This window comes from Triticum urartu, chromosome 4, assembly GCF_003073215.2.
Source record: "Triticum urartu cultivar G1812 chromosome 4, Tu2.1, whole genome shotgun sequence".
Lineage (NCBI taxonomy): Eukaryota > Viridiplantae > Streptophyta > Magnoliopsida > Poales > Poaceae > Triticum > Triticum urartu.
This window is the reverse complement of record NC_053025.1, coordinates 546,064,518-546,074,143: the sequence shown is the minus strand read 5'-3', so window position 1 is coordinate 546,074,143 and position 9,626 is coordinate 546,064,518. Positions and strand designations below refer to the sequence as shown.

Below are 9,626 nucleotides of genomic sequence, written 5' to 3'. Positions count from 1 at the left end.
TGGGTCACTAAGGAACTGACACGTGTCTCAACGGTCAGATTTCAAACTCTCATGGCAACTTTACTTGGGCTACAAGCAAAGCTGACTTGTCCGGCTCTGGACAAGATTCGCTCTCATTGTCTTCACTCGAAGACATAGGTTTTTGGTTTAGGCATCACTTCAGTCATTCTAACTGGTTCTCCTGGACCCCACTTAACAGTACGGTGGTTCCTATGACTCAACACAAAAGAAAAAGAACTACGAAAGATCTAAGTCTTCGAGCTCCACAGGCTTCATAACGTGTCTTCTTTTATCATAGTCTTCAATGTGAATATCTTCATATACCACCTTTGACTTCAATGTCTTCATACAGTTTTAGGGGTCATCTCTGGTAGTAAAACCGAATCAATGAGGGACTTCTACCTGTGTTATCCTGCAATTCTCACAAACATATTAGTCCCTCAACTAGGTTTGTCATAAATACTCCAAAACCAACTAGGGGTGGCACTAGATGCACTTACAAAAAGCAATCAGCGTATGGGCTGCAAATAACTCCCTTGTAAGGGTTAAGGTATTCGGCGGATTAACGAACATACCACAGTTATTCCTCAGATAGGTCCCAACCATATGTGATGGCCCATGATGTACGTTGGGGTGGTGACATCGGTATGCAACCGAATTACCGCAGATGGGAAATCCTTTAGTTATTTCCACGTACAAACTGCAAGGGGGTGCAGTATCATTTGATCTCATTTAGACCAAATATGCGGAGTGTGAGACCGCATGCTACCATTAGCAAAATTTTGGTAAATCACAATTCTGCAACATTGGCTATGCAATATTGAATCTCTTTCATAAGAGATCAAGCCAAACCATTCTGGTTATGTACTATATACTGAATATAACCATTGAATGCTCGTGAACCAAGTTCAACGACATTTCTATTCCAATGGAATTATCCCACGTGAGGATAATTTGCTCTAAATTCATCAATGTGAGCAACTAATTCAGTAAACACATGGTTTTGTGTGAATGATACACATCTAAGACCATCTTTAGATGCGTCTATGAACACCATGAAGTACCAACATAACCCAGATAATGGTTGAATAATCCAAACATATTCTTGAATGCAATCAAGAGTATTGGATGGCTCATTTCAAATTTTAAGGTGAGAGTGCCTTAAAATTAATTCCCCGATGTCACATGTAGTGCACAAAACAATCTGATGATTGTTGGGAATATTGCAACTTGTCAAGTTGTAGCCAACAGAATTGTCAATAATTTCTCTAACCATCCAATATCATGATGATAAAGGAGGAAAAATTATTACGTATGCAACAAGATTGAGTATAAACTAATTCATACACTCAATTATCTCAACTATCATGTCCGAGGGACAAGATGTTGCAATTTATACTATATGTAGTATTACAATTATAGGCCAATGATATTTAGGGATAACTAGGAGACTACACGAGATCTCCAAAATAGATTTGGAATATCATTCCACAAGCATATCATTAATATAGAGTCCATTCTCCTTCTACCATGCCAGAGTATTTTCTGGTCATTTCCTTTTAAAGTAGAACTTCAAACTTATCCCATTAAAATCATTTGCCTCGAGTGAGTCGGTGGTATGATTAATCCAATACTTGACCAACTCATAATCATTGGTACGATATTTCGTACAACCGCCACTTTGACAAACTTGAAAGTTGTCATTATGATCATTTAGATTAAATGATCCATTCCCTTTTGAGTTATACACTCCATTTCTTCTTGTCATTTTTCTCCACTTTACATTCAACTCCTCGTGGTTCTTTAACCACAAAATTGCTTAGTACTGTAAGCACTAGCATAAATTTCAGGTAATGGTATAGCACCCGTTAGGGTGTACCAGTTGATTCTTCACAAGAAGTTCATCATATTTTTACCCTGAAATAAAGATGGTATTCCATTTACCTTCATAGAAGAATGTAAAGTACAGTAAGGACATACAATCAGATCAAGATCTGAGACTGCCTTATCATATAATCTCAACTTAGTGTTGATTTATAGACAACAAAATTATAAGCCTCAACGGACACGAATTCCTGACAACGAATGGATAATCATTCATGTGATGCTTATAACAATATATCTCGCCTCAATGAAGGCTCAAAGGGAAAATGGATATTCATCATCCATTACATACTCAGTTTGAGAACTGAGCCATTGCGATGGCACATAAATGCAAATATGCATATTCTTAGATAGCCATGACATTTTCTCCAGGTGGAGTTTCTTTGAAAACAAGGCTCCAGGTCGACAAAATCTTTAATGTCCATGACCCATCTTAAATAGTTACTCCCACCAAATGTCATCTCATCGCATTTCCTTTCCAAAAAGGTCAGCCATATGTTGCATGAAATTCTCATGCATTAATTTACCTTCTGTGAATTAAATAGGATGAAAATGCTATGGCTAAGCATAGTCATGCTGATGGTGATTCTTAGTGACCCATAGGGCAAACCTCCCAGAAGTACACCACAATGTGGTGTGGATCTTCCAAGTAAAGTTAGTCACCTCAAAAGGGACAAACCTTTAATTTCCTTAAAACACATAGAGGTAGTCGACCACCTAGTGGTGCCTTACTCTTATGGACAGTTCCCATTGATCATAGCCTTCACAACCTTACATTATCTATAACACATGAAGGTAATCACCATAAAAAATGGCATAAACCTCTCAGTTGTGCATAAACTTAATTCATAGCTATGATGGCGTCTCATAAGGTGTGTATGCATGGAAGTTAATCACCAAAATATGCAAGTGTTTTGCATAATTCTCTTCATAGCATAATATGCAGCATAGTCACCAATGCCTTGGATTCATCTCCTGATGGAGTATGTGACACTATAGTCACAACCAATAACAAATGCTATGAAATTGACAAGTATTTGGGAAAATATCATGAAAGTAGGCACCGACAGTGTAGGCCCCATAATGGCTATGTCATAAGTTTTGTGCCTTCATTTTTGCTTTGAACACATGGAGATAATCACTACTAAGTAGTGTAGACCTCACTCTTATGGAGCTTCTCACAATTTTGTATTAATTAAAAACACATTGAAGGTAATCACCACATGGTGGTGTAGACCTCACAGTTGTGAACAGAATTGATTCGTTCCATAATGCAACCCATAAGTTGTGTGCAAAATTGAAGGTAGTCACTATGTCAGAAAGACATAATATAGACCTCACAATAACATTGGATAATCTGCAATTAAGTAGTAGGTACCATTTGTCGATTCTTTATGACAAATGTAAATTTGACATAGTCAGGCAATTTCATACACTTCACTCTACTTTATGTTTCCCAAATTTGCAAGCAAATTCCATATTCTATGCGAATAATGAAATCAACATATTGTTGGGCAACCGTATTACTTATGCATGTAATACAAATAAATGCAGAAGTATAAACATACTTGTGCAACATATATGAGGACTTGGGAGGCCTCAAACAGTCATTTCACATCATGCATAATCAATTATTATGCAATTCAGTAAGACCCAATGGTCTGTATATTTGCTCTGAAGCCTAGGGCATAAAACGCAAATAACAATAACCTTATGGTTAAATTGCTGAAAAACAGTAAGCCTTCGGGCTAAACTGTTAAGATTTTAAGTCCAACTGTCATGACAGCTCGTTTGCAATTTTCAATAAGACTGAGGGCAAACCTTCATGGTCTTATAAGCTCGAGGGCAGAACCCGAAACTGCAAGGACTTATACAGGATTATAGAATAATCCGAGGGCTAATTGTAAAATAGCCAAGGAGATAGGCTTCTCCGTCTTCCCGTGCGGTTACCAATTCCATGGGGAAAAATAACCGCCCACCGTCGGTATGGTTCAGGCGCGCCGGAGCGCTTTATCTCACGGCGAACTGGCTGCCACGGGATCGAGGCCGAGCCACAAATGAGGGTTGCTTGCGCATCAGAAACTGCCTCCGCGCCAGGATTCGCGGTCGCCGCGAGTGCGACGCCGGCCATGAAGACGCCACCGCGTTGCTACACAGCAAGCCGGCTGCCATGGAGGGTGTCGTCGTCTGCCGCAACACCGATTTGGGGTCGTAGTCGGTCGGACTTACCAGAGTACCACTGCGTCGTCGAAGAAGAACTACGCCATGGCTGTTCATGCATCCTCGACGAGGTCACAGCCGGTTGAGCGACATAGTGGCCGTAGTTGTTAACTTCCGTTCGTCCGTTGGTCTTGTTCCCAATGCATTGAAGCCACAACAGAATTGGTTAGCATATTTATTTAATCAAAACGAGAACAGTCGAATGAGACATCTATTAATCCATCAGGATCAATTCCTCTGATCTTTCTTAGAGAGAAGTTTGGCGTCTGCAGCCGATCGCTCCTGGATATCGTGGTTGCTATTTAGCGCCACCGTCGACAACCGGCGACGTCGCGTCTCGCGCGGAAGTGCGCGACGAGATTCGCCTGGTCGATGGGGAGTCGCCGTCTCGCCTTGCGCCTCCGCAGTGTGCCGGCACCCCTCCGTAAGGAGCCGTGGCCGAGTGCCACCACGCCAGATATCGATCCTCGGAACATACAAGAGAAATCAATGAATTCATCACAAGAAGACAAAAATGGAATCACGCCACGGATTAGAAACCGTTTGGTTGATTAATTCCCTTTTGTACGCGATCTCGTCGTGAACTCGGCAGTTGCCGATCAAGATCGCCTTCTCCTGATCGATTTCTCCAACGGATGCATGTATGCCTATGCATGCTCCTCTTGGCCGTAGATGACTAGCGCCGCCTTGTTCTGTTTCTGTAGCGTAGTCGCTGCGCGTTCCATTGTAGCATGCTGCCGACGGCGACCAAAGGCTCGTGTCTGGTCGATAGAGTCTATCTGCTGATAACGTATTGTACTACCAAAGTAAAAGAGACAAAGGGAAGACACAAATGATTCTCTTCATCTGTTGCAATGTGGGAGACCCACTTATATACAGTCTGAAGGGGTGTGTTGGGGAGACACCCCTTCCCTAACAGACACCTCCTGGGAGGCATCCCTCCCATATAATTGATCACATATTTTATTTCTTAACAGTCGTGTGGTCTTGCGCGGCGCCCCGCCCGTAAGCTGCACACCTGGCTACAACCATCACATAAACGCTTGTCAGTTTTTGAGGTGTGCTCTCACTACTTGGACCACTTGGCTTAGGAGTCTACTCTTGTTTCTCCGCAAATTACTTGTATTACTCATGTAGCATCATCTTTTTCTCGTGGTTTTCACCGGTTTTCATCAAATGTTGGTTTTCTCGGCAAATTACTCGTATCGCCCATATGAAGTAGCTAGATTAGCTACATTTGATCCTCCCAATGTTTGGTTAGAAGATGCCCCTGAACTCTGTAATCTCCATGCTTGTAAACGATGCCAGGATTCTCATGAATGAATGAAAAAGGTTTGAAGTGTAAAATAAACTCTTCATCAACCTGCATATGGTTGGTGTGTTGTCGATTTGATCGACTACACATATTTATTAATTGTTCAAAAAGCCAACAAGTTTACCAAAGCATGAAAGTTAGTAAAAGGAATACATAAACCTTGGATTCAAATTCAACACAAAATTACTTTGAAAACTTGGTAGGGGCTGCGCGAACACATAGCCCCTCTATCACGAACTACAACGTTCACTTTCCCACAAAAAGAAGATGGTAGATCAACATAGATCAACGCACTCACAAAGTGCAATGTGAGCCATTGATCTAGACCATGAGCCTTATTGATCACTCATAGACACCGTCCAGGTAAGTAGGTTTCAAAGTTGCCGACCCTCCACTTATATAGATGCCTTTCCTGATTAGATCTTCAGAGTGTTTCCACATGGGTCTAAACTAGACGCAATCACTAGTTTCAAACTGGTCACACACGTTGGCTAACCAGTATTTTCTAACCCATCTGCGTCAGAAAGGCCGAGGTATCCAAGAGACCAATTGTACATATAGCCCATTAACACAAGTACACAAAACAGACCCCTAGGAACATCCTATTCCTCGACCTGAGCGGGGAATAGAGAGGAAACGTGCAGCCCCCATGCCTCGCGCAAGCTTTGGGCTGACCCATATGCTGGGAGGGTATCCCCTATTTTTCTTCTTTTTTGTTTTTTGTTTTTTAAACAAGTTCGGGATTTTAAAAATGCTCATGAATTTGAAAACTATTCTTTGATTTCATAAAATGTTTGAGAATTTGATAAAATGTTTCAAATTTCAAAACATATTCTCAAATTTGAAAAAATGTTCTTGGATTTTTTTTTTAGGAATTTGACAAACATTTCCAGGATTTTAAAAAGCTTTTGCACATTTGAAATATACTTTTGAATTTCAGAAAATTGTTCACATATTTGAAAATGTTCCCGTATTACAGAAAATGTTCGTAAATTTGGAAACTGAACTAGGATTTCAAAATTTGTTCATGAATTTGAAAAAATGTTCTGGATTTAAAAAATTGTCACAATTTCAAAAAAATATACCCAGATTTCAAAAAATATGTGTGAAATTAAAAATGATGTGAATTTCAAAACTTGTTCCTGTATTTTATATAAATATTCACAAATTTTAAAAATGTTGACGGTTTTCAAAGTTGTTCATGAATTTGAAAAATATACTGAATACAAAAAATGTTCATGATTTTGAGAAAGTGTTCTCAATTTCAAAAATTGTTCCCATATTTCAAAAAAAATGAAAAAGAAAAAGGAAAGGAAAGAAGAAAAATAAAATAAAAATAAAAATGGAAATAAAAACTAGAAAAAATCGGACAAGAAAAAACATAGAGAAAAACAAAATCTGCCATTTTTCTGCAGAGGCCAGCCTAACCCCCGCAGCCTGTTAGGCCCAGCCGAACCCCTCCTTATCCCCAACCCTAGCCAGCTAATCCCTTCCATTCTCCTCCCGATCCCTTCAGCGTCGCCTCACACACACGCAGTGATGAGCGAGAACCCTCGCGCTTGATCCCCTCGTCCATGAGCTCGCCTCCCATGGCACCCTCATCTGCCACACCGTCATAACTGTGTTTTTCCTCCAGGTTGATTTTTAAAAAGTCATATGACCGCCTCAACTGGTCATTTTTGCGATTGGTGCTTGAGCATAGGGGGTTCGACGCTCGGTGGCGCTCTTGCATCATGCAGTTTGTTCGGAGTAACAAGACGATGATTAATATAAATGGGAAGGTGGGGCCCTTCTTTAGGTCGTCCAGGGTGTGAGGAAAGGTGACCCTATTTCCCCTATCTTATTCAACCTCATAGTCGACGCCCTGGAAATCATACTGGACAAAAGCTAGGGTGGTTGGCCACCTCACTGGCGTGGTTGGGCACCTGATCCCTGGGGGTGGTGCCATGCATCTTTAGTATGTAAATGATACCATGATTATGGTGGAGGGCTTAGACCTTAGACATTGTCAATCTTAATTCCCTCCTTCTATCTTTCGAGGCCATCACTACAGGAATCAGCTACTTTGCCATCAGCTACGGCAGACGACCAAGGCAGGAACGGCGGACGGCAAAGGTCTTTGCCGTCTGCCGCGGACGGCAAAAGGCTCCGGCAAAGTAAGGATCGATAAAGAGCTACTTTGTCGTCTGCTTTCGGTGGCTGACGGCAAAGGGGCCTTTGCCATCAGCAGCTGACGGCAAAGAAAGCAGACGACAATAATTACGTTATTAGTCCGTTAGGTGGCTAACGGCAGCCTTTGCCGTCCGCCGCTGACGGCAAAATTTGTTCGGCCTTTGCCGTCCGCCGAATGATGTCAGCTGGACGTCACTACACGGCAGGCCTTTGCCGTCCGCGGCTGTAGGCAAAGTTGTTTACTCTTTGCCGTCAGCCACTGTAGGCAAAACCTTTGCCTTCCGCCGCTATAGGCAAACCGGCCAAATGAGTCAGTTCCCAGGAGGCACAGGTGGCCGCCACGTGGCTGCTTTGCTGTCCGCGGCTGTCAGCAAAGGTGGCTTTGCCATCAGTGGCTGACGGCAAAGATCTTGCTTTGCCTCATTTTTTTTTTCTGTTTTTTAAATGCAACAATTTTGACAGCAAATATATATGACATATATATATAGTGTTACTATTCATCACCCAGGGTGCAAAATAAATTATCCAACACATAAGTTTCGTCGTACATACATATATAGTTCCATCCATTCATACATAGCAAGTTCCATCAAGTTGCACATACACATTGTTCCATCCGTACATATTACAATGCAAAGTTTCATCAAGATAGCAAGTTCCATCATAGCAAGCTAGAAGAATACTTGAAGAGAATGAAAGAAAAAACAAGCACTCCATCATAGCAAGCTAGCTTCCGTGAAGTGAATGAAATCTGCAAAATGGCAAATAAGAAAGTTAGAAAAAGGTGACTAGAACAAGAAGACTAGAACAAGAAGAAGACTAGAACAAGAAGAAGACTAGAACAAGAAGACTAGAACAAGAAGTATATGTCATTTATGAGCTAACTTAGGTGAAATGGATCATATATGAGCTAACTAAGTTGAAATGGGTCGTTTATGAGCTAACTAAGGTGAAATGGATCATTTATGAGCTAACTTAGGTGAAATGGATTGTTTATGAGCTAACTTAGTTGAAATGGATCATTTATGAGCTAACTTAATTGAAATGGATCGTTTATGAGCTAACTAAGGTGAAATGGATCCTTTATGAGCTAACTTAGGTGAAATGGATCGTTTATGAGCTAACTAAGGTGAAATGGATCATTTATGAGCTAACTTAGCTGAAATGGATCGTTTATGAGCTAACTTAGTTGAAATGGATCGTTTATGAGCTAACTAAGGTGAAATTGATCGTTTATGAGCTAACTAAGGTGAAATGGATCGTTTATGAGCTAACTAAGGTGAAATGGATCGTTTATGAGCTAACTTAGGTGAAATGGATCATTTAAGAGCTAATTTAGGAGAAATTGATCGTTTTTGAGCTAACTTAGGTGAAATGGATCGTTTATGAGCTAACTTAGTTGAAATGGATCATTTATGAGCTAACTTAGTAAAAAAGCATCATTTTAGAGCTAACCTAGTGTGATGGGTCATTTTGGAGCTAACCTAGATAAGATGGTTCATTTTGGAGCTAACCTAGGTGAAATGGGTCATTTTAAAGCTAACGTAGGTAAAATGGATCATTTAGGAGCTAATCTAGGTAAAATGGGTCATTTTAGAGCTAACTTGGATAAAATGGATCATTTATAAGCTAACTAAGGTAAAATGAGTCATTTTAGAGCTAACTTAGGTAAAATGGATCGTTTATGAGGTAACTAAGCTAATTATGCAATTTTTGACATAAGTAAGCTAAGTACAAATTGTTTTAGAGCTAACTTAGGTAAAATGGATGGTTTTGGAGGTCATTAAGCTTATTAAGTCATTTTGGAGGAAAAGAAGCTAACTCTAGGTCATTATGGTAAGCATATTGGAGGAAATAAATCTAAGTCTAGGTCTTTATGCATTTGTTAAGCAAAACACTAGAGAAACTTACCTTGATCATGGAGGTGTAGGAGCGGGCTGGCTCGTGCCGGTAGCTGGAGAAGGATCGTGCGATGCTTGTCTGGAGTTACGCTGCACCAAAGATCATTTCCAATGTCTCGTTAGCATGATGACAC

General features: G+C 40.6%; 1 pseudogene; it reads right to left on the bottom strand.

Annotated features, from left to right (window-relative positions):
* Window positions 1–5,618: 5,618 nt before the first annotated feature.
* On the bottom strand, window positions 5,619–5,790 carry LOC125555201 (annotated as a pseudogene).
* Window positions 5,791–9,626: the final 3,836 nt, after the last annotated feature.